The following is a 25,416-nucleotide window of genomic DNA, read 5'->3' as shown; positions in this document are numbered from 1 at the left end:
ACTTAGGGCCATATACAACACCCTGAGTCAAGTGGAGCCTCTGCTTCGAGACCAACCAGTGCTGATTCAGTCAGACAACATCACGGCGGTCGCCCATGTAAACCGCCAGGGCGGCACAAGAAGCAGGATGGCAATGGCGGAAGCCACAAAGATTCTTCGTTGGGCGGAGCATCACGTGCTAGCACTGTCAGCAGTGTTCATTCCGGGAGTGGACAACTGGGAAGCAGACTTCCTCAGCAGACACGACCTCCACCCGGGAGAGTGGTGACTTCATCAGGAAGTCTTGACGCAGATCGCAGATCGATGGGAACTGCCACAGGTGGACATGATGGCGTCCCACCTCAACAAAAAGATAAAAAGATATTGCGCCAGGTCAAGGAACCCTCAGGCGTTAGCTGTGGACGCACTAACAACACCGTGGGTGTTCCAGTCGGTCTATGTGTTTCCTCCTCTTCCTCTCATACCCAAGGTGCTGAGAATAGTAAGAAAAAGAGGAGTGAGAACAATACTCATTGTTCCAGATTGGCCAAGAAGGCCTTGGTACCCAGAACTACTAGAGATGATCACAGATGACCCCTGGCCTCTGCCTCTCAGACAGGACCTGTTGCAACAAGGGCCCTGTCTGTTCCAAGACTTACCGCGGCTGCGTTTGACGGCATGGCGGTTGAACGCCGGATCCTAGCGGAAAAGGGCATTCCGGATGAAGTTATTCCTACGCTGATAAAGGCTAGGAAGGACGTGACAGCTAAACATTATCTCCGTATATGGCGAAAATATGTTGCTTGGTGTGAGGCCAGGAAGGTTCCTACAGAGGAATTCCAGCTGGGTCGATTCCTGCACTTCCTACAGTCAGGGGTGACTTTGGGCCTAAAATTAGGGTCCATAAAGGTCCAGATTTCGGCCCTGTCCATTTTCTTTCAAAAGGAGCTGGCTTCACTGCCTGAGGTTCAGACATTTGTTGGGGGAGTGCTGCATATTCAGACCCCTTTTGTGCCACCAGTGGCACCATGGGATCTTAATATGGTGTTGATTTCCTGAAATCCCACTGGTTTGAGCCACTTAAGACCGTGGACCTAAAGAATCTCACATCGAAAGTGGTCATGTTGTTGGCCTTGGCATCGGCAAGGCGTGTGTCAGAATTGACGGCTTTGTCATGTAAAAGTTCCTATCTGATCTTCCATATGGACAGAGCAGAATTGCGGACTCGTCCACAATTTCTGCCAAAGGTGGTGTCGTCTTTTCATTTAAACCATCCTGTTGTGGTGCCTGCGGCTACTCGTGACTTGGAGGACTCCAAGTTGCTGGACGTAGTCCGGGCTTTGAAGATTTATGTCACCAGAACAGCTGGAGTCAGGAAGACTGACTCGCTGTTTATCCTGTATGCATCCAACAAGCTGGGTGCTCCTGCTTCAAAGCAAACTATTGCTCGCTGGATCTGTAACACGATTCAGCAGGCTCATTCTGCGGCTGGATTGCCGCATCCAAAATCAGAGAAAGCCCATTCCACAAGGAAGGTGGGCTCTTCTTGGGCGGCTGCCCGAGGGGTCTCGGCTTTACAGCTTTGCCGAGCTGCTACTTGGTCGGGATCAAACACATTTGCTAAATTCTAGAAGTTTGATACCCTGGCTGAGGAGGACCTTGTGTTTGCCCATTCGGTGCTGCAGAGTCATCCGCACTCTCCCGCCCGTTTGGGAGCTTTGATATAATCCCCATGATCCTTACGGAGTCCCCAGCATCCACTAGGACGTTAGAGAAAATAAGAATTTACTCACCGGTAATTCTATTTCTCGTAGTCCGTAGTGGATGCTGTGCGCCCGTCCCAAGTGCGGACTTTCTGCAATACGTGTATATAGTTATTGCTTGTGTATATAGTTATTGCTTAAAAAAGGGTTATTGTTATGAGCCATCCATTGAGTGATGCTCGGTTGTTGTTCATACTGTTAACTGGGTAAAAAGTTATCAGTAGTTGTACGGTGTGATTGGTGTGGCTGGTATGAGTCTTACCCTGGATTCCAAAATCCTTTCCTTGTAATGTCAGCTCTTCCGGGCACAGTTTCCTTAACTGACGTCTGGAGCAGGGGCACAGAGTGAGGAGCCAGTGCACACCAGATAGTACCTAATCTTTCTTTAGAGTGCCCAGTCTCCTGCGGAGCCCGTCTATTCCCCATGGTCCTTACGGAGTCCCCAGCATCCACTACGGACTACGAGAAATATAATTACCGGTGAGTAAATTCTTATTTTTAAATACAATTTTACCAAAACATATCACCAGGGCAGCTAGGCAATACTCTGTTGTTGTGGCACTACTGGCCCATAGTGATAAGGGTTAGCTTACAGTAATGGCTGGTCTGTAGTTGTGCTCAGGTATGTGTCAGCTTAGAGCCAGATAAAAAAAAAATACCATTATGTTATAGACAATCTATTATGGTTATAACAGAACAGGTATGAATTAGTTATGTGCGGTTTCGGATTTATCTGGATTTACTCGGATTTACCCAGATATCAAAACTCCATTTTATTGGCTCTCAGATGTCATGTGTTTTGGATAGCCAATTAGAAAAATCCAAATAAATCCAAACTCGTGTTAATTCTGGCATTAAGAACTGAGTAAATCCAAACCCGCACATCTCTAGTATGAATATGTGTTCCATGGACTTCCCCATGCAGATGTGGGTTTATCTCCAGTAGAACAATGCTATCACTGACACTAACCCTTTTGTATTTTAGTTAATGCCCAATTGCCAAGTGAAATTCCAAGTTTGCTAGTAATAAGGTCCTGTTGATAAATATGTCCATTACAATTCATAAAAAGAAAAAGTGAAACAATAAATTAATGATGCTTTGAGATAGATAATGGCTTCTAAATTGGTTTTTCAGGAGTCCATTCATCCTGTTACAATACATCAAAAGCCAACACACCTCTTTGAACTTCCTTTCATTTGTCAGCTCCACTTGTTACGCTGACAAACTTGTAGCTCTGACCTTAGACGTTACAAGACCAAGCACAACTCTAACTGCAAAGTACTTACTATGGGCACCCTTACCCTAGTGTTATATACTTAGGAAGCAAACAATAGAAATACACAATAGCTTAAAGCCAATTACATTACATTGATTTTTAAAAAGCAAACGTTAAATAAATGTGTAACATTGTAATATGATTATATGTTTCTATTCCAGGTCCATAGTTTTACCATTTCATATACAATAATGAGAAATGTGTGTTTATCTATATACTAAGTCCCAGTAATTTGTTCAGCATCCCTGTTATATTGATGTTTTCAACACCTGTGCAAAAGAATAAGTTAACATTGTGAGTAAACTATGGGTTTATTCATTTGCTCAGTGATTACTGTACAGGATGGTGAGGCTTCTTGCTCTGTCAATACAACATGAATTGATAACTCTCAGAGCAGCTATGACTAGATAGAATCTGCAGGTGCGCCAGAATAATACAGCCAGACACCAAATGGAAAAGCTTTGATAGATTTCTCACTTGTTTCCATTTGATGCCTATAGAAGCCACGCCCACTTTTACTTACAGAATCTGCAAAATGCTGCACTGATCACAGAGGGGGGAGAAGGACAACTGTATTCATACATATGGTGCATGTTATGTGCAGGATCCTTTTCTTTTCTTTTCCAGTACAGGAGCTCTAATAACTGTCCCCCAGTGATATTAGAATTACCCCAGACTTCACAAACATTAGCTGTGTAACTGTACTACAATGACACAGTCCACACATTACAGCAAAGATGTGCAGCATAGAGGAGTATGAGAATGCTCAGAGCATATATAGATAGAGCCTCGCTGATCGTGGATCCGTCTGTGCCTGGACGTGGCTGACGAGGCAGACCGCCGGGAGCGAAAGGGCACGCCTGCATCGTAGATGCACACGCGCCCCATTCAAAGTGAATGGCAGTGTCTCTATGCACTCTGTGGCGTGCTGAGGCACAGGCGCACCTAGGCACGCCGCTCACTCCCGTCTGCAATGCAGCCACGCTCAATGAGTATGGCTCCATCTGTACACAGAGCATCTTGCAGTATTCTGTATAATGGCTCCCAAACACATTGCATCCTGGGAGTGTGAATATCTATCAGACACAGCTAGAAAATTCATTGTGTTCCAAAGTATTGAGAAAACTAAGCTGCTTCACTTACATATCTGTTATATGTTCATCACATGTGGTAACTGACTGATGCATTCATTCTAAGATCATGGTTCTGTGTTCTCTTACATGTATTTATATTGTTACATATTATTTTGCAGAGTCCCAGGATCCCATCCGAAGCACATCTGCTTCCAAAGGAGAAAACTGATTCCGAATCTTTGCAAACCAATATTAATCATTTTCTGAAATTCTCGTTCTCATTGGATCGCCCATGTTTTTGAGAAGTCTTGATTGTTGCTTTATTTCCTGAATGATTTCTTTAATCAATAAATTTCTTGCAATTTAATAAAATGTGTATTGTCATTAGTTAAGTTAATGCTCCAAAGGAATAAGATAGAAAACCTTATATATTAAAATAGACAAAGTAGCAAACAGAGGACACTCTAATGGGTTTAGTCAGCTGCAGTAAATAAAGGAAACAAATATACTTGTTAATAACCAGTTGTGATATAAAGGTCTGCTAATATAAATGATGCCTCCACCAGTGGTTCTCTAATTGTGTGCCTAGGCACCCTGGGGTGTCTTGGGACACTTGCGTAGATGCCTCGGGTTGGTGATAGAGAACCAATGCAAATTATTTATGGTCAATGTAATAGGCAAAAACAGTGCTGGAGTCTGCCAGTCATAAATATGTGGACAAACAAAGTGAATCTTGTCCCTCACCATATAATTAAACCTAAGTATGACATATAAACACAATTTACTTATTTATTTATAATTTCCCAATAAGAAACTTTGTCCTAGGGGTATAATGACAAAAATTCTGATATAGGGCGCGGTGATTCAAAGAAGTTTGGGAATCATGGGCCTACACAATTTCTCTGAGTTCAATTTTAACAAGAAATTACTGTAGCACTGTATGCAAAGTGTCCTGAGTTATATTACTGGACAGAAATACAATGAGATGTTACATAATAGCCACTGTTAGCACCTAATTACATTCAAAGTGCTTCCTCATTGACAAGTAATGCAGAAATGTATGTCACGTGCAAGCAGTCACCTGTAAACAATGTCCTAATATGTGGTAATAAGAAATGTTATTTAATGGGTCAAAATTCCTGTTATTGTTAAATATGCCCCATAGGGTCTTACATTGGAATTGTAGCAAATATGATTAAGCACATGCTGATCAATTCTAAATGTACAGAAATAAATGCTTGTAACATACTATGATACATAAACAGTGCAATTTGAGTATCTTAAGCAGCCTAAGATAAAAGTGTAGGAAGATATTTTTCCATTCTTAATTATACACCTACATATTTGTGCCCAAATGACACTAAATGATGTCCTAAATATTATTACTTTTTAACTTATTGAGATACGATGTACAATGTATAGCCCGATGCAGTCTATACATGTCACTGTACTACATATTCTATTTATAATAATGTGTGTAACACAGTGTAGTACTGAAACTGACAATCCAGTCCCTCTGTGACACCTGAGGATTATACAGCTATTTATTGGGTATAGGCAGTGGCGGAACTAGCAATCGGTGGGCCCTGGTGCGACAAAATGCTTTGCCCCCCCCTACCCATCCCATCCAAGTCCACCCCCTCACCCCTTGAGAGGATCTGGTGAGGGGGACCTGCTCAGGGCCAGAGAAATGGATACCTAGCAACAGTGCCGTAACTAGACATTTTAGCACTGTGTGCAAGAAACGGCAACGGAGCCCCACCCCTGCATGCAAAACAGGGGCGCGCGCAAAAATACATAGTGGCGTGGCTTCGTGGGGAAGGGGTGTGGCCACAAAATAATACCAATTCATAAAACGGTGCACAGTAGTCTCCATTCTTCAAATTACGCGGCACAGTAGAACCATTACACCAAGTAGAGATCCTTTTACACCTTACAGCGAACAGATTCCTCTTTTTACACATTACGGCAGACAGCGTCCCCTTTTTACACATTACTGCAGACAGTGTCCCCCTTTTTACACATTAAGGCAGACAGCGTCCCCTTTTTACACATAACGGCAGACAGCGTGCCCTTGTTACACATAGCGGCAGACAGCGTGCACTTTTTATACATTTCGGCAGACAGCGTGCACTTTTTACACATTACGGCAGACAGCGTACACTTTTTACACATAACGGCAGACAGCGTGCCCTTGTTAAACATAGCGGCAGACAGCGTACACTTTTTACACATAACGGCAGACAGCGTCCCCTTTTTACACATTACGGCAGACAGTGTACACTTTTTACACATAACGGCAGACAGCGTAAACTTTTTACACATTACGGCAGACAGCGTGCCCTGGTAACACATTACGGCAGACAGCGTACCCTTGTTACACATTACGGCAGACAGCGTGCCCTTGTTACACATTACGGCAGACAGCGTGCCCTTGTTACACATTACGGCAGACAGCGTGCCCTTGTTACACATTACGGCAGACAGCGTGCCCTTGTTACACATTACGGCAGACAGCATGCCCTTGTTACACATTACGGCAGACAGCATGCCCTTGTTACACATTACGGCAGACAGCGTACCCTTGTTACACATTACGGCAGACAGCATGCCCTTGTTACACATTACGGCAGACAGCATGCCCTTGTTACACATTACGGCAGACAGCATGCCCTTGTTACACATTACGGCAGACAGCATGCCCTTGTTACACATTACAGCAGACAGCGTACCCTTGTTACACATTACGGCAGACAGCATGCCCTTGTTACACATTACGGCAGACAGCATGCCCTTGTTACACATTACAGCAGACAGCGTACCCTTGTTACACATTACGGCAGACAGCGTACCCTTGTTACACATTACGGCAGACAGCGTGCCCTTGTTACACATTACGGCAGACAGCGTGCCCTTGTTACACATTACGGCAGACAGCGTGCCCTTGTTACACATTACGGCAGACAGCATGCCCTTGTTACACATTACGGCAGACAGCGTCCCCTTTTTACACGTTGCGGCAGGCAGTCCCCCGTTTTTACACATTGCGTCAGGCAGATTCCCCATTTTTACACTTTACGGCAGGCAGATTCTCCCTTTTTACACATTGCGTCAGGCAGATTCCCCATTTTTACACTTTACGGCAGGCAGATTCTCCCTTTTTACACATAGCGGCAGGCAGATTCCCCATTTTTACACATTGCGGCAGGCAGTCCCCCCTTGTTACACATTGCGGCAGGCAGTCCCCCATTTTAATGTGTTGATTTTTTGCATACAAAAGCCAGCTGTTAGATAGCTGTAAAAAGTTAGTGCATATTGAGCTCAAAGTGCAAAATTGAAAAATAGGCTGGCTAATACTTGTAAAGCCTGTTGATATTTCACCAATGTTGAACTGGTATGAAGAGAGTTCAAGTGTAAACTTGTAGTGATGCTGGCTGAGCTGGGTCCACCTGTCTCACGTCCGTGAGCTTTGTTTGATTCACTGACCAGTTGCGTGGCCGACCGCTCTGCGGCGGTTCCCTGGGGCAAGTCCTGCCGTTGGTGGTAGAGTGTTCTAGCAGCTGACACTGGGCCAGGGTAGGACGGAGAGCAGAGAGTCCCACGTGAAAGTCCTGGGTAGCAGGGGACGCTGTAGTGCCGCGTTACGCGACTTCCGGGTTCGGGGCTTCCGGTTGCATTCCACCTGCGTTCCACAGTCGAATAGATCACCTGACGCGTTTCTCCGCCTCCAAAATGGGCGGTTTCATCATACCTCTGATGAAACCGCCCATTTTGGAGGTGGAGAAACGCGTCAGGTGATCTATTCGACTGTGGAACGCAGGTGGAATGCAACCGGAAGCCGGAAGCCCCAAACCCGGAAGTCGCGTAACGCGGCACTACAGCGTCCCCTGCTACCCAGGACTTGCACGTGGGACTCTCTGCTCTCCGTCCTACCCTGGCCCAGTGTCAGCCGCTAGCACACTGTACCACCAACGGCAGGACTTGCCCCAGGGAACCGCCGCAGAGCGGTCGGCCACGCAACTGGTCAGTGAATCAAACAAAGCTCACGGACGTGAGACAGGTGGACCCAGCTCAGCCAGCATCACTACAAGTTTACACATGAACTCTCTTCATACCAGTTCAACATTGGTGAAGTATCAATAGGCTTTACAAGTATTAACCAGCCTTTTTTTCAATTTTGCACCTTGAGCTCAATATGCACTAACTTTTTATAGCCATCTAACAGCTGGCTTTTGTGTGCAAAAAATCAACACATTAAGTTGTGTCTAATTACCAGCAAGTCCTGAGGCCTAGGACACAGTTTTGTATTTTATATATATGTTTTATTTATTTTTTATTTCTAACCGTGCACATGCAATGTAAAGGCATTCAGCCATCCAGTGTCTATTTATCTTTTAGAAATAATATTTTACCAATAAACTAATTTGTATGTTTACAAAACCAGCAGCCGTTGTATAATCATCCCCTCCGAGCGCCCACATATTTTCTTTTATTTTCTGCTTAATACGGTGGGTACCCAGGTCCACCATTGTGGGCAGCCAGAAGGGTGATTAGTACCTTTTTGAAAAATTGTACAAATTATAATATATATATTTTTTATATAAAAACAATACTGTTTTTTCTTTTTATTAAAACATTTTTTCTCAATTAATCAGAGCCCACATCCATCTTTTGGATTTCCCCAGTCCCCCATTTTTACACATTGCGGCAGGCAGTCCCCCATTTTTACACGTAGCGGCAGGCAGTCCCCCCTTTTTACACGTAGCGGCAGGCAGTCCCCCCTTTTTACACATTGCGGCAGGCAGTCCCCCATTTTTACACATAACGGCAGGCAGTCCCAACAAATAAAGGAAGAAAGAGACAGAAAGAAAGAAAGAAATAAAGAGACAGAAAGAAAGTAGAATCATACTTACCATCTCCGCTGGCTCAGGCTCCTCGTGCAGCTTGACGATTCCCGGGCAGTAGAGGAGGTGGAGGAGGGAGCCACAGCAGCGCTGTGTTATTGGTAGAGGCGCTGCTGCTGCTGCCCCTCTGCTTCACTATAGGCTGTTCTCGGAAGACAGCCTATAGTGAAGCAGAGGGGCAGCAGCAGTAGCGCCTCCACCAGTAACAAAGCGCTACTGCGGCTCCCTCCTTCACCTCCCTCCTCCTCCTTCCCCCCCGTCCGTGCCGCTGCTCTTCTCCTCTGTGGGCGGCTGTGCGCAGCGGGCAGCGGTTTCCCGCAGCGCACAGCGGCATGTAATGAGTCAGTTTGACTCATTACATGCTTGGGCCCCTGGACAGAGGCGGGCCCCAGTGCAACGCACTGCTTGCACTGGCGGTAGTTCCGCCTCTGGGTTACTGGGTATAGGATATATCTTCCAAAATATCAAAATAACTGCATTTAAAATTCCCTTTTATATGATACGATATAGTATGGAATAATCACATAAAGAAAAAATAACTCTCCAGACAACAACAGGGAAGTTATCAGCTAATAATTGTATAGCAGTACCGTGTTGTATAATGGAAGCAATGGTTGAAAGCCTGCTTAGTGTTGACAATGTGTATACAGTATATTGGCCCTCATTCCAAGTTGATCGCTCGCTAGCTGCTATTAGCAGCAGTGCACACGCTAGACCGCCACCCTCAGTGAGTGTATCTTAGCTTAGCAGAAGTGCGAATGAAAGGTTAGCAGTTCTGCTACTAAAAAATTTCATGCAGTTTCAGAGTGGCTCGATACTTACTCCTAACTTGCAATGAATGCAGTCTGTTTAGTTCCTGGTTTGACGTCACAAACACGCCCTGCGTTCGGCCAGCCACTCCCCCGTTTCTCCAGCCACTCCTGCGTTTTTACCTGGCACGCCTGCGTTTTTTAGCACACTCCCTGAAAACGGTCAGTTTCCGCCCAGAAACACCCACTTCCTGTCAATCACACTACGATCACTCGAGCGATGGAAAAACGTCGCTCGGCCTTCTGTAAAACTGCATAGTTTTGTGTGAAAGTACTTAGTGCGTGCGCGCTGCGCACCATGCGCATGCGCAGAAATGCCGATTTTTAGCCTGATCGCAACGCTGTGAAAATCAGCAGCGAGCGATCAACTCGGAATGAGGGCCATTGTTCCCACCATTGAAACAGTGCTTGCATTAGGAGTTCTTTATTTTGTGCAGTTTATAATCAATTTTTTATAGTAAGGATAACACCTCAATAAAAATAGCGCTATAATAACCACATAAAAATAAAACCAATTTATTACTCACAATAAAAAAATATGCATATTTAATTAAGGTCAGTGCCGCAAAGTTAATTAGATCATCAGGGCAATCCTAATGCTTCCAAGGTATATATATTTAAACAAAAAATGGCCAGAAATGTATTAAGGAGAAAAACTGTTGAGCATAAGTAAACAATAAAGTGTTGCTGGTGTACAAGAACAAAGTCACAAATTACCATGATACTGTATAATAATGATTGAGTATTTAGTATGGAACACTTGGATGACCAGCTGGTGTTTTATGAAATGTCCAATGGGAACAATCACGCACTCGATGTGAACGCAAACCAATAGTCCTGAATGATGCACACAGACGGCTTTTTCATTTAACATCTCCTTAACGCTTAAATGACTCCAGGTAGTTGCACAACACAGCAGGAGATAGGAGTGTCCTGCTGATTGACAGTATTCCCAGCCCTGCAGGCTCAAGGTAATCCATAGTTGCCTACCCTCCCGCATCCTGCGGGAGCCTCCCGTTTCAGCCATAAATCTCCTGATCCCCTGCTTTATAGGTCAATTCTCCCGGATTCTTCAGATTCTGTCAGGGGTGACACTAAGGAGTTTCTTTGCAAGAACAGTGAGTTGCTGTAGTTGCTCAGGAATCACTGCTGACAGCTCTCATTACCCCCCTTGTGTATCCCCTGAGAGAGAGAGAGAGATAGCAGTACCTGATCACACACTCCTCTTATCTGTGCTGGAGTGCACTGACCCAAAGCATGCCTCTGCTGCTGCTGTTGCTGCTGGTGTAAGAATTGTTATTAGTAATCTTTCTGTAGTTAAACACATTTGTTTAATTAGAGCAGCTGGCATCTGTAATGATTTGGTTAATGCTGCAATGGAATGGAAAATAGCACATCCAATAAATATAGGTCGTGCCTACAAGATGCAGATAATCCAGTGTTCATAATAAAAATAACATCTACAACACCAAAATAATCATTTACTTATATGTTTAGGGATGAATTCACACACGGTCAACTTTCATTTGGAATTTATTGCATACAGTAGACATCACATTTACCATGTATATTGTGCTGAGTGAGAAGAAAAGAAATATCATAGTGAAAACATATTGTAAATAAGAAACCCTGTATTTCAGGCAGTAATGTTAGTATCAATACTTGCAAAACTTCCCAAAATATATTGTTACTAATGTTATATAGAAATATCTTGCAACAACAAGCATTTAAGCATAGGCACGCCTATATGTGGAACTAGACACGCCCCCATGGCGGCACGCCGCGCTTTGCACGGCACATGCTACTGTAATCTCCCTGATTTTAGTTTTCAAAAGTAGGCAAGTATGAGGTAATCATGTGTACCTGATAATGCTGAGCAGAGGGAGGGGGTTGGGGTTGGATAATGATGAGCCCACAGTGTTCCTGATACCAGCTCCACAATGATCCAGGTAGCAAATCCACAGTTAATACAGCAATAGGAAGTTTTGAAAAATGAGAGGTAAATCTGCAGTACAGTCACCATGACCGGTTTCTCTGCCTTTCCTGTGGCAGATTCTTCAAAGGGAAAATAAACTGACTATCCATGTCACCCATAGAGGGAGAATAGATCCTGTGGTGAGCGCAGCAAGCCACCGTGGCCACAGCGAGCACGCAAGTAGCTTTCCCGCAGTCGCCCCGCTCTGAGAATACTGGTGGCCGGGATAACGCTGTCGGGATCATGACAGCCGCCAGTAAAAGGTATCTATTCTGACATCAAAGTGCCAGCTCCTGCTCAGTGACAGAAGCCGGATGCTGCATTGTAATATTAGGTGCAGCAACCTGGCTCCTGTCTCCATGTAGGAGCCATCACTGCAGACATGCTAGTCTCCGGGGGCAGGCCGCAACTCTCGGACTCCCAGAGTGATAAAAACAGGGGTCGAGGCACTTAGCTACACCCCTCCCCAGAAGCCATACCCTCCTGCGGAGCCACACTCCCTTTGCACTCACGGCCACACAGGGTGCATAAGAGGCGAGTGGCGCCTCTGCTGAGAAATACTGTGTTTTCTGCTATTATTTCAAACATTTAGTATTAAGAGTATTGCTAGTCCTTCCCACATACTGCACTCCACATTTACAACTGATTATTTATTTAGTAACAGATTCTTATATAGTGCAGCATATTCCATTGCACTTTACAATTAGAACAACAGTAATAGAACAAAACTGGGTAAAAACAGACAGACATAGAGGTAGGAAGGCCCTGCTCGCAAGCTTACAATCTATAGATTGGATCAGATACACAATATAGGAATTTTGGCAATTATTGAAACTGTGCATGGTAAAGGAAGAACCCAATGAACAGAGGTTGAGTTATTGTGTTTTAAAAACTGACAAGTTATACAATGATTCCTCCCACATGTACAACAACCTACTGGTAACTGTTTTGCCCTGCTGGGTGCTCACTCACTTCTCCTTTCCCAGCCAGACGCTTTCTCACTCCCATGCTGCTGATCGCGGCCGCTGTTGCTCACTCCCAGCGGTGGTCCTGGTGATCAGCATCAAACGTGGAGCCAGTGCTGGAAGCTGCCATCTTGTTCTGTGACACAAACCCACAAGCACCAGTTGGGGAGGTATGGGTGGTACTGTAGCATACCTCCCACATGTCCCGATTTCAGCGAGACCGTCCCGCTATTCGGACACTGTCCCGCTGTCCGTCCGTCCCGATGGTCGCAGTGTCCTGCAGGCGGGGGGGGGGGGGGACCAGTGATCACTGCTGCTCTGCTTTGCAAACAGCGTCTAAACAGTGCAGGGAGGAGAGGAAGGGGCTGCCCAGCTGCTCAAGGAGCGCTGGGCACGCCCCCAAAATAGCAAAAAACGGGGATTGTTGTGCGATGCTCCACCCCCATCACCCGAGGTCCGCCTCCTAACATGAGGCCCCAACCCTTTTCCGGGTTCGGACACGCCTTCGGCGCGGCATGTCCCTCATTAGGAACTCAGAAAGTTGGGAGGTATGCTGTAGCACTGCACAAACCAATCATTGACAACCCAAGGATAAAAACTTCCTGGGAAAGCAGTTCCTGGTTGTCAGTGCTTTGTTGTCCATTATCATGCTGAGACCTCCCTAAGTATCTCTCTGGCTAATATTCTGCTGTTTGACCCCAGTGCATTTATCATCTCCAGCACTCACTGACTTCTACCAGTAATCCTGAATTACTGGTAAGCAATACATCCCAGTATTTCTGCTTATCTGGTACTGCAAAAACCAGTGCCGTAACTAGACATTTTAGCGCTGTGTGTAAGAAGCAGCATTGGCGCCCCCCACCCATATTTAAAACAGGGCCAGTGCGCGCCATCAGTGTGCGCCAAAAATATAGGGGAGTGGCTTCATAAGGAAGGGGCAAGGCCACAAAATAATACCAATTCCTATCACGCAGCACAGTAGTCTCCATTATTCAAATTACGCCGCACAGTAATGCCACTTCCATACATTACACCAGGTAGGGCCCTTTTTACACATTATGCTAGGTAGAGCCCCCGTCACACATTGCGGCAGGCAGAGCCCCATTTTACACATTACGGCAGGTAGAGTCCTCCTTTTTACTCGTAATGGCAGCAGAGTCCCCCTTTTTTTGGATTCGGACGCGTTTTGGCAAAACCACCCTTTCGAAATTTTATCGGATTCGGATGAGATTTGGATTTGTGTGTTTTTTTTTTCAAAAACCCCTCAAAAACAGCTTAAATCATAGAATTTGGGGGTAATTTTGATCCTATTGTATTATTAACCTCAATAACCATAATTTCCACTCATTTCCAGTCTATTCTGAACACCTCACAATATTATTTTCAGTCCTAAAATTTGCACCGAGGTCGCTGGATGACTAAGCTAAGCGACCCAACTGGGCGGCACAAACACCTGGCCCATCTAGGAGTGGAACTGCAGTGTCAAACAGGATGGCACTTAAAAAAAATAGTCCCCAAACACAGTGGCGTAAGTTCGTCCCAGTTACCCGGAGGCAAGATAAATATTGGTGCCCCCCTATTTTCTATATCAAGATAAGTGTGTGTGTGTGTGTGTGTGTGTGTGTGTGTGTGTTTGTGACAGCAGACACTTTACTGATGGAGCTATTTGCTCCTGTAGAGAAAGCATGAGAATGCTAACCATATGAAGTTACATGTAATTGTCAGAGAAGTATCTTCATATAGTTAAAATTCTCATATTTCCTATACAGGTGCAAACAGCTTCATCAGTAAGGTGTCTGCTTCCAGTGTAATAGGCTGTGGGTTCTAATCCTGGGTGTGACACTTGTAAATTGTGTATAATAAATAGGGCGTGAATTGTAAGGTGCAGGTACCAGTGAGGAAGTCGGCCACTGAAAAGATAGTGGCAGCTATCAATTAACTTAATTCACTGGTGTCACAGAATGGGAGGAGAGGTGCCCCCCTTCAGAGCAGGAGCCCGGTGGCAGATGACTCTGTTGCCTCCTAGAGTTCTGCCTCTGCCCAAACAGCACATGATGCAAAGATAAAATAAAAAACAGAGGTGCAAGATGGAATTGTCCTTGGGCCCTCCCACACATCCTTATGTTGTATAAACAGTAGTGATGAGCGGGTTCGGTTTCTCGGAAACCGAACCCCCCTGAACTTCAGCCTTTTTACACGGGTCCGAGCCGTACTCGGATTCTCCCGTGTGGCTCGGGAAAAAAACGAGCGTGCCCGAACGTCATCATCCCGCTGTCGGATTCTCGCGAGATTCGGATTCTATATAAGCAGCCGCGCGTCACCGCCATTTTCACACGTGCATTGAGATTGATAGGGAGAGGATGTGGCTGGCGTCCTCTCCGTTTATATTAGTAGTTACTGATCTGATTGCTACTGCTTAGCTTATTGTGGGGAGAATTGGGGAGCAGCTGTTAGGAGGAGTACAGTGCAGAGTTTTGCTAGTTTTTTTTTTATCCGTTCTCTGCCTGAAAAAAACGCTCCATACCATATCTGTGCTCAGCCTCAGTGTGCTGCATGATATATCTGACTGTTCTGAGTGCTCACACTGCTTAATTGTTGGGGAGACTTGGGAGCAGATATAGCAGTAGTACAGTGCACAGTTTTGCTGACAGTGACCACCAGTATACGTTTGTCTGCCTGAAAAACACTCCTGTGGTGTCTTTTTTTTCTTTATACTATAAGTATAAACGCAGTCTGCTGGCAGTGTCCACCAGGTCCATTATACTGTATATAGCAGTACGGTAGGCCACTGCTGTACCTACCTCTGTGTCTTCAGTCACTCGTCATCATACATAAAGTATACTATCCATCCATCTACATTGTATACCTGTGGTGTCTTTTTTTCTTTATACTATAAACGCAGTCTGCTGACAGCGTCCACCAGGTCCATTATACTGTATATAGCAGTATGGTAGGCCACTGCTGTACCTACCTCTGTGTCTTCAGTCACTCGACCATAAGTATACTATCCATCCATCTACATTGTATACCTGTGGTGCCTTTTCGTTGTGCGCATTAAAATATGGAGAACAAAAATGTGGAGGTTAAAAAAATAGGGAAAGATCAAGATCCACTTCCACCTCGTGCTGAAGCTGCTGCCACTAGTCATGGCCGAGACGATGAAATGCCATCAACGTCGTCTGCCAAGGCCGATGCCTAATGTCATAGTACAGAGCATGTAAAATCCAAAACACAGAAGATCATTAAAAAAATGACCCAAAAATCAAAATTAAAAGCGTCTGAGGAGAAGCGTAAATTTGCCAATATACCATTTACGACACGGAGTGGCAAGGAATGGCTGAGGCCCTGGCCTATGTTCATGGCTAGTGGTTCAGCTTCACATGAAGATGGAAGCACTCATCCTCTCGCTAGAAAAAAGAAAAGACTTCAGCTGGAAAAAGCACAGCAAAGAACTGTGCGTTCTTCGAAATCACAAATCCGCAAGGAGAGTCCAATTGTGTCGGTTGCGATGCCGGACCTTCCCAACACTGGACGGGAAGAGCTTGCGCCTTCCACCATTTGCACGCCCCCTGCAAGTGCTGGAAGGAGCACCCGCAGTCCAGTTCCTGAAATTCAAATTGAAGATGTCAGTGTTGAAGTACACCAGGATGAGGATATGGGTGTTGCTGGCGCTGGGGAGGAAATTGACGAGGAGGATTCTGATGGTGAGGTGGTTTGTTTAAGTCAAGCACCCGGGGAGACACCTGTTGTCCGTGGGAGGAATATGGCCATTGACATGCTTGGTCAAAATACAAAAAAAATCAGCTCTTCGGTGTGGAATTATTTAATCACAAATGCAGACAACAGGTGTCAAGCCGTGTGTTGCCTTTGTCAAGCTGTAATAAGTAGGGATAAGGACGTTAACCACCTCGGAACATCCTCCCTTATACGTCACCTGCAGCGCATTCATCATAAGTCAGTGACAAGTTCAAAAACTTTGGGCGACAGCGGAAGCAGTCCACTGACCAGTAAATCCCTTCCTCTTGTAACCAAGCTCACGCAAACCACCCACCAACTCCCTCAGTGTCAATTTCCTCCTTCCCCAGGAATGCCAACAGTCCTGCAGGCAATGTCACTGGCAAGTCTGGCGAGTCCTCTCCTGCCTGGGATTCCTCCGATTCATCCTTGAGTGTAACGCCCACTGCCACTGGCACTGCTGTTTTTTCTGCTGGGAGTCGATCGTCATCCCAGAGGGGAAGTCTGAAGACCACTTGTACTACTTTCAGTAAGCAATTGACTGTCCAACAGTCCTTTGCGAGGAAGATGAAATATCACAGCAGTCATCCTGATGCAAAGCAGATAACTCAGGTCTTTGCAGCTGCTGTGGTGTTAAACCTGTGGCCAGTATCCACCGTTAATTCACAGGGAATTAGAGAATTGCTTGAGGTACTGTGTCCCCGGTACCAAATACCATCTAGTTTCCATTTCTCTAGGCAGGCGATACCGAAAATGTACACAGACCTCAGAAAAAGAGTCACCAGTATCCTAAAAAATGCAGTTGTACCCAATGTCCACTTAACCACGGACATGTGGACAAGTGGAGCAGGGCAGACTCAGGACTACATGACTGTGACAGCCCACTGGGTAGATGTATTGCCTCCCGCTGCAAGAACAGCAACGGCGGCACCAGTAGCAGCATCTCGCAAACGCCAACTCGTTCCTAGGCAGGCTACGCTTTGTATCACCGCTTTCCAGAATACGCACACAGCTGAAAACCTCTCTCGGCAACTGAGGAAGCTCATCGCAGAATGGCTTACCCCAATTTGACTCTCCTGGGGATTTGTGGCATCGGACAACGCCACCAATATTGTGCGTGCATTACATCTGGGCAAATTCCAGCACATCCCATGTTTTGCACATACCTTGAATTTGGTGGTGCAGAATTATTTTAAAAAACGACAGGGATGTGCAAGAGATGCTGTCAGTGGCCAGAAGAATTGCGGGACACTTTCAGCGTACAGGCACCGCGTACAGAAGACTGGAGCACCACAAAAAACAACTGAACCTGCCCTGCCATCATCTGAAGCAAGAGGTGGTAACGAGGTGGAATTCAACCCTCTATATGCTTCAGAGGATGGAGGAGCAGCAAAAGGCCATTCAAGCCTACACATCTGGCCACAATATAGGCAAAGGAGGTGGAATGCACCTGTCTCAAGTGCAGTGGAGAATGATTTCAACGTTGTGCAAGGTTCTGCAACCTTTTGAACTTGCCACACGTGAAGTCAGTTCAGACACTGCCAGCCTGAGTCAGGTCATTCCCCTCATCAGGCTTTTGCAGAAGAAGCCATTGAAGGAGGAGCTAAAACAGAGCGATTCCGCTAGGCATGTGGGACTTGTGGATGGAGCCCTTCATTTGCTTAACCAGGATTCACGGGTGGTCAATCTGTTGAAATCAGAGCACTACATTTTGGCCACCGTGCTCGATCCTAGATTTAAAACCTACGTTGTATCTCTCTTTCCGGCAGACACAAGTCTGCAGAGGTTCAAAGACCTGCTGGTGAGAAAATTGTCAAGTCAAGCGGAACGTGACCCGTCAACATCTCCTCCTTCACATTCTCCCGCAACTGGGGGTGCGAGGAAAAGGCTACGAATTCTGAGTCCACCCGCTGGCGGTGATGCAGGGCAGTCTGGAGCGACTGCTGATGCTGACATCTGGTCCGGACTGAAGGACCTGCCAACGATTACGGACATGTCGCCTACTGTCACTGCATATGATTCTCTCACCATTGAAAGAATGGTGGAGGATTATATGAGTGACCGCATCCAAGTAGGCATGTCAGACAGTCCGTACGTATACTGGCAGGAAAAAGAGGCAATTTGGAGGCCCTTGCAGAAACTGTCTTTATTCTACCTAAGTTGCCCTCCCTCCAGTGTGTACTCTGATAGAGTGTTTAGTGTAGCCGCTCACCTTGTCAGCAATCGGCGTATGAGGTTACTTCCAGAAAATGTGGAGAAGATGATGTTCATTAAAATGAATTATAATCAATTCCTCCGTGGAGACATTCACCAGCAGCAATTGCCTCCAGAAAGTACATGGGGACCTGAGATGGTGGATTCCAGTGGGGACGAATTAATAATCTGTGAGGAGGGGGATGTACACAGTACATGTGCTGTTTGGGGAGTATTTTTTGAAGTGCCATCCTGTCTGACACTGCAGTGCCACTCCTAGATGGGCCAGGTGTTTGTGTCGGCCACTTGGGTAGCTTAGCTTAGTCATCCAGCGACCTTGGTGCAAATTTTAGGACTAAAAATAATATTGTGAGGTGCTCAGAATAGACTGGAAATGAGTGTAAATTATGGTTATTGAGGTTAATAATACTATGGGATCAAAATGACCCCCAAATTCTATGATTTAAGCTGTTTTTTAGGGTTTTTTGAAAATAAAACAACCGAATCCAAAACACACCCGAATCCGACAAAAAAAAATAAAAAAAATCGGTGAGGTTTTGCCAAAACGTGTTCGAACCCAAAACACGGCTGCGGAACCGAACCCAAAACCAAAACCGGTGCACATTACTAATAAACAGGACATGCACACTTTAACAACCCATCATTTCAGCGACAGGGTCTGCCACACGACTGTGGCTGAAATGACTGGTTGGTTTGGGCCCTCACCAAAAAAGAAGCAATCAATCTCTCCTTGCACAAACTGGCTCTACAGAGGCAAGATGTCCACCTCATCCTTATCCCCCGATTCCTCACCCCTTTCACTGTGTACATCCTCCTCCTCGCAGAGTATTAATTCGTCCCCACTGGAATCCACTATCACAGGTCCCTGTGTACTTTCTGGAGGCAATTGCTGGTAAATGTGTCCACGGAGGAATTGATTATAATTCATTTTGATGAACATCATCTTTTCCACATTTTCTGGAAGTAACCTCCTACGCCGATCGCTGACAAGGTGACCGGCTGCACTAAACACTCTTTCAGAGTACACACTGGAGGGGGGCAACTTAGGTAAATTAAAGCGAGTTTGTGCGAGGGCCTCCAAATTGCCTCTTTTTCCTGCCAGTATACGTACGGACTGTCTGACATGCCTACTTGGATGCTGTCACTCATATAATCCTCCACCATTCACAGAATCATATGCAGTGACAGTAGACGACATGTCAGTAATCGTTGGCAGGTCCTTTAGTCCGGACCAGATGTCAGCACTTGCTCCTGACTGCCCTGCATCACCGCCAGCAGGTAGTTTTGGAAATTTTATCCTTTTCCTGGCTGCTCCAGTGGCGGTAGAAAATGAAGGAGCAGCTGTTGGCAGGTCACGTTCCGCTTGACTTGACAATTGTCTCATCAGCAGGTCTTTGGACATCTGCAGATTAGTGTCTGCCAGAAAGCGAGATACAACATAGGCTTTAAACCTAGGATCGAGCCTGGTGGCCAAAATGTAGAGCTCTGATTTCAACAGATTGACCGTCCGTGAATCCTTGGTTAAGCGAATGAAGGGCCCCACCCACAAGTCCCACATGCCTAGCGGAATCGCTTCGTTTTAGATCCTCCTTCAATCTCTCCAGCTTCTTCTTCAAAAGCCTGATGAGGGGAATGACCTGACTTAGGCTGGCAGTGTCTGAACTGACTTCACGTGTGGCAAGTTCAAAGAGTTGGAGAACCTTGCACAACATGGAAATCATTCTCCACTGCACTTGAGACAGGTGCATTCCCCCTCCTTTACCTATATCGTAGGCAGATGTATAGGCTTGAATGGCCTTTTGCTGCTCCTCCATCATCTGAAGCATATAGAGGGTTGAATTCCACCTTGTTACCACCTCTTGCTTCAGCTGATGGCAGGGCATGTTCATGAGTGTTTGCTGGCGCTCCAGTCTCCGGCACGCGGTGGCTGAATGCTGAATGTGGCCCGCAATTCTTCGGGCCACCGACAGCATCTCCTGCACGCCCCTGTAGTTTCAAAAAAAAAATTCTGCACCACCAAATTAATTGAATGTGCAAAACATGGGACGTGCTGGAATTTGCCCACATGTAATGCACGCACAATATTGGTGGCGTTGTCCGATATCACAAATCACCAGGAGAGTCCAATTGGGGTAAGCCATTCTGCGATGATGTTCCTCAGTTTCCGTAAGAGGTTGTCAGCTGTGTGCCTTTTATGGAAAGCGGTGGTACAAAGTGTAGCCTGCCTAGGAATGAGTTGGCATTTGCGAGATGCTGCTACTGGTGCTGCCGCTGATGTTGCTGCGGGAGGCAATACAACTGTATTTTTTAGGACACTGGTGACTCTTTTTCTGATGTCTGTGTACATTCTCAGTATCGCCTAGAGAAGTGGAACCTAGAGGGAATTTGGTACCGGGGACACACTACCTCAAGCAATTCTCTAAGTCCCTGTGAACTAACGGTGGATACCAGACGCACGTCTAATACCAACATAGTTGTCAAGGCCTGAGTTATCAGCTTTGCAACAGGATGACTGCTGTAATATTTAATTTTCCTCGCAAAGGACTGTTGGACAGTCAATTGCTTACTGGAAGTAGTACAAGTGGTCTTCCGACTTCCCCTCTGGGATGATGATCGACTCCCAGCAGCAACAACAGCAGCACCAACAGCAGTAGGCATTCCACTTAAGGATCCATCGGAGGAATCCCAGTTAGGAGAGGACTCATCAGACTTGCCAGTGTGGTTTGCAGGAGCTTGGGTACAAGAGGAAGAAGGGATTTAGTTGTCAGTGGACTGCTTCCGCTGTCACCCAAAGTTTTTGAACTTGTCAATGACTTCTGATGAATGCGCTCCAGGTGACGTATAAGGGAGGATTTTCCTAGGTGGTTAACGTCCTTACCCCTACTTATTACAGCTTGACAAAGGCAACACAGGGCTTGACACCTGTTGTCCGCATTTCTGTTGAAATAATTCCACACAGAAGAGGTGATTTTTTTTGTATTTTGACCAGGCAAGTCAATGGCCTTATTCATCCCACGAACAACAGGTGTCTCCCCGGCTGCCTGACTTAAACAAACCACCTCACCATCAGGATCCTCCTCGTCAATTTCCTCCTCAGCGCCAGGAACACCCATATCCTCATCCTGGTGTACTTCAACAGTGACATCTTCAGTTTGAATATCAGGAACTGGACTGTGGGTGCTCCTTCCAACACTTGGAGGGGCGTGCAAATGGTGGAAGGAGCCACCTCCGCCTTTTTGGATTTTACATGCTCTCTACTATGACACTGGGCATCGGCCTTGGCAGACGATGTTGATGGCATTTCATTGTCTCTGTCATGACTAGTGGCAGCAGCTTCAGCACTAGGTGGAAGTGGATTTTGATCTTTCCTTATTTTAATCTCCACATTTTTTTTCTCCATTTTTTAATGTGTGGAATTATATGCCAGTAATATATCTGTAATTAGACGGTGGTAATGTCTGGAATTAGATACCACAAGATAGATACCAGATACCACTGTGACTGGAATGATGATGACCTATGCACAGTAAGAGAACACTACCACAGCACCCTACAGCAGCAAGATGCAGCACAAGACACTGGACTAGTATATTAGTAATGTACTGTAGTATTACTGAGCACTACAATGCAGCACAAGTCAATGAGCAGTGATACTGAGCACTGATGATGATAATAATACTGAGAACTGACACTGAGCAGCAAGATGCAGCACAAGACCCTGGACTATTAGTAATGTACTGTAGTATACTGAGCACCACAATGCAGCACAAGATAATGAGTAGTGGTACTGAGCACGGATGATGATAATACTGAGAACTGACACTGAGCAGCAAGATGCAGCACAAGACACTGGACTAGTATATTAGTAATGTACTGTAGTATACTGAGCACCACAATGCAGCTCAAGACAATGAGCAGTGATACTGAACACTGATGATACTACTGGGAACTGACACTGAGCAGCAAGATGCAGCACAAGACACTGGACTATTATTAGTAATATACTGTAGTATACTGAGCACCACAATGCAGCACAAGACAATAAGCAGTGGTACTGAGCACCGATGAGGATACTAGAACGGACACTGAGCAGCAAGATGCAGCACTGGACTATTAGTAATGTACTGTAGTATACTGAGCACCACAATGCAGCACAAGACAATGAGCAGTGGTATTTAGCACTGATGATGATAATACTGAGAACTGACACTAAGCAGCAAGATGCAGCACAAGACCCTGGACTATTAGTAATGTACTGTAGTATACTGAGCACCACAATGCAGCACAAGATAATGAGTAGTGGTACTGAGCACGGATGATGATAATACTGAGAACTGACACTGAGCAGCAAGATGCAGCACAAGACACTGGACTAGTATATTAGTAATGTACTGTAGTATACTGAGCACCACAATGCAGCTCAAGACAATGAGCAGTGATGCTGAACACTGATGATACTACTGGGAACTGACACTGAGCAGCAAGATGCAGCACAAGACACTGGACTATTATTAGTAATATACTGTAGTATACTGAGCACCACAATGCAGCACAAGACAATAAGCAGTGGTACTGAGCACCGATGAGGATACTAGAACGGACACTGAGCAGCAAGATGCAGCACTGGACTATTAGTAATGTACTGTAGTATACTGAGCACCACAATGCAGCACAAGACAATGAGCAGTGGTATTTAGCACTGATGATGATAATACTGAGAACTGACACTGAGCAGCAAGATGCAGCACAAGACACTGGACTAGTATATTAGTAATGTACTGTAGTATACTGAGCACCACAATGCAGCTCAAGACAATGAGCAGTGATACTGAACACTGATGATACTACTGGGAACTGACACTGAGCAGCAAGATGCAGCACAAGGCACTGGACTATTATTAGTAATATACTGTAGTATACTGAGCACCACAATGCAGCACAAGACAATAAGCAGTGGTACTGAGCACCGATGAGGATACTAGAACGGACACTGAGCAGCAAGATGCAGCACTGGACTATTAGTAATGTACTGTAGTATACTGAGCACCACAATGCAGCACAAGACAATGAGCAGTGGTATTTAGCACTGATGATGATAATACTGAGAACTGACACTGAGCAGCAAGATGCAGCACAAGACACTGGACTAGTATATTAGTAATGTACTGTAGTATACTGAGCACCACAATGCAGCTCAAGACAATGAGCAGTGATACTGAGCACCGATGAGGATACTAGAACTGACACTGAGCAGCAAGATGCAGTACTGGACTATTAGTAATATACTGTAGTATACTGAGCACCACAATGCAGCACAAGACATTGAGCAGTGGTATTTAGCACTGAAGATGATAATACTGAGAACTGACACTGAGCAGCAAAATCTAGCACAAGACACTGGACTAGTATATTAGTAATGTGCTGTAGTATACTGAGCATCACAATGCAGCACAAGACAATGAGCCGTGATACTGAGCACTGATGATGATACTACTGAGAACTGACACTGAGCAGCAAGATGCAGCACAAGACATTGGACTATTATTAGTAATGTACTTTAGTATATTGAGCACCACAATGCAGCACAAGACAGTAAGCAGTGGTTCTGAGCACTGATGATGATAATACTGAGAACTGACACTGAGCAGCAAGATGCAGCACAAGACACTGGAATAGTATATTAATAATGTACTGTAGTAAACTGAGCACCACATTGCAGCTCAAGACAATGAGCAGTGATACTGAGCACTGACGAGGAAACTAGAACTGACACTGAGCAGCAAGATGCAGCACTGGACTATTAGTAATGTACTGTAGTATGCTGAGCACCACAATGCAGCACAAGACAATGAGCAGTGGTATTTAGCACTGATGATGATAATACTGAGAACTGACACTGAGCAGCAAGATGCAGCACAAGACAATGGACTAGTATATTAGTAATGTACTGTAGTATACTGAGCACCACAATGCAGCTCAAGACAATGAGCAGTGATACTGAGCACTGATGAGGAAACTAGAACTGACATTGAGCAGCAAGTTGCAGCACTGGACTATTAGTAATGTTTTGTAGTATACTGAGCATCACAATGCAGCACAAGACAATGAGCAGTGATACTGAGCACTGATGATGATATTACTGAGAACTGACACTGAGCAGCAAGATGCAGCACAAGACACTGGACTATTATTAGTAATGTACTGTAGTATACTGAGCACCACAATGCATCACAAGACAATAAGCAGTGGTACTGAGCACTGATGATGATAATACTGAGAACTGACACTGAGCAGCAAGATGCAGCACAAGACACTGGAATAGTATATTAATAATGTACTGTAGTAAACTGAGCACCACATTGCAGCTCAAGACAATGAGCAGTGATACTGAGCACTGACGAGGAAACTAGAACTGACACTGAGCAGCAAGATGCAGCACTGGACTATTAGTAATGTACTGTAGTATGCTGAGCACCACAATGCAGCACAAGACAATGAGCAGTGGTATTTAGCACTGATGATGATAATACTGAGAACTGACACTGAGCAGCAAGATGCAGCACAAGACAATGGACTAGTATATTAGTAATGTACTGTAGTATACTGAGCACCACAATGCAGCTCAAGACAATGAGCAGTGATACTGAGCACTGATGAGGAAACTAGAACTGACATTGAGCAGCAAGTTGCAGCACTGGACTATTAGTAATGTTTTGTAGTAT

At 45.3% G+C, this 25,416-nt stretch overlaps 1 protein-coding gene and 1 long non-coding RNA gene across 2 annotated transcripts in view; one reads left to right on the top strand and one right to left on the bottom strand.

Moving 5' to 3' along the window:
* The window catches only part of LOC134956781 (uncharacterized), a 55,867-nt gene extending 51,403 nt beyond the window's left edge, over nucleotides 1-4,464 (top strand). Inside the window, exon 15 of the mRNA XM_063938735.1 lies at nucleotides 4,272-4,464. The gene's annotated coding sequence lies outside the window, so the exon portion shown is untranslated. The remainder of the gene's footprint in view (nucleotides 1-4,271) is intronic.
* LOC134956782 (uncharacterized) overlaps nucleotides 1-25,416 on the bottom strand; it is a 156,373-nt gene that overhangs the window by 7,272 nt on the left and 123,685 nt on the right. The gene's annotated exons all lie outside the window — the stretch shown is intronic.

This window comes from Pseudophryne corroboree, chromosome 9 (genome assembly GCF_028390025.1).
Source record: "Pseudophryne corroboree isolate aPseCor3 chromosome 9, aPseCor3.hap2, whole genome shotgun sequence".
In the NCBI taxonomy this organism is placed as follows: Eukaryota; Metazoa; Chordata; class Amphibia; order Anura; family Myobatrachidae; genus Pseudophryne; species Pseudophryne corroboree.
The sequence above is the reverse complement of the archived record's forward strand: the minus strand, read 5'-3'. Positions and strand labels throughout refer to the sequence as shown.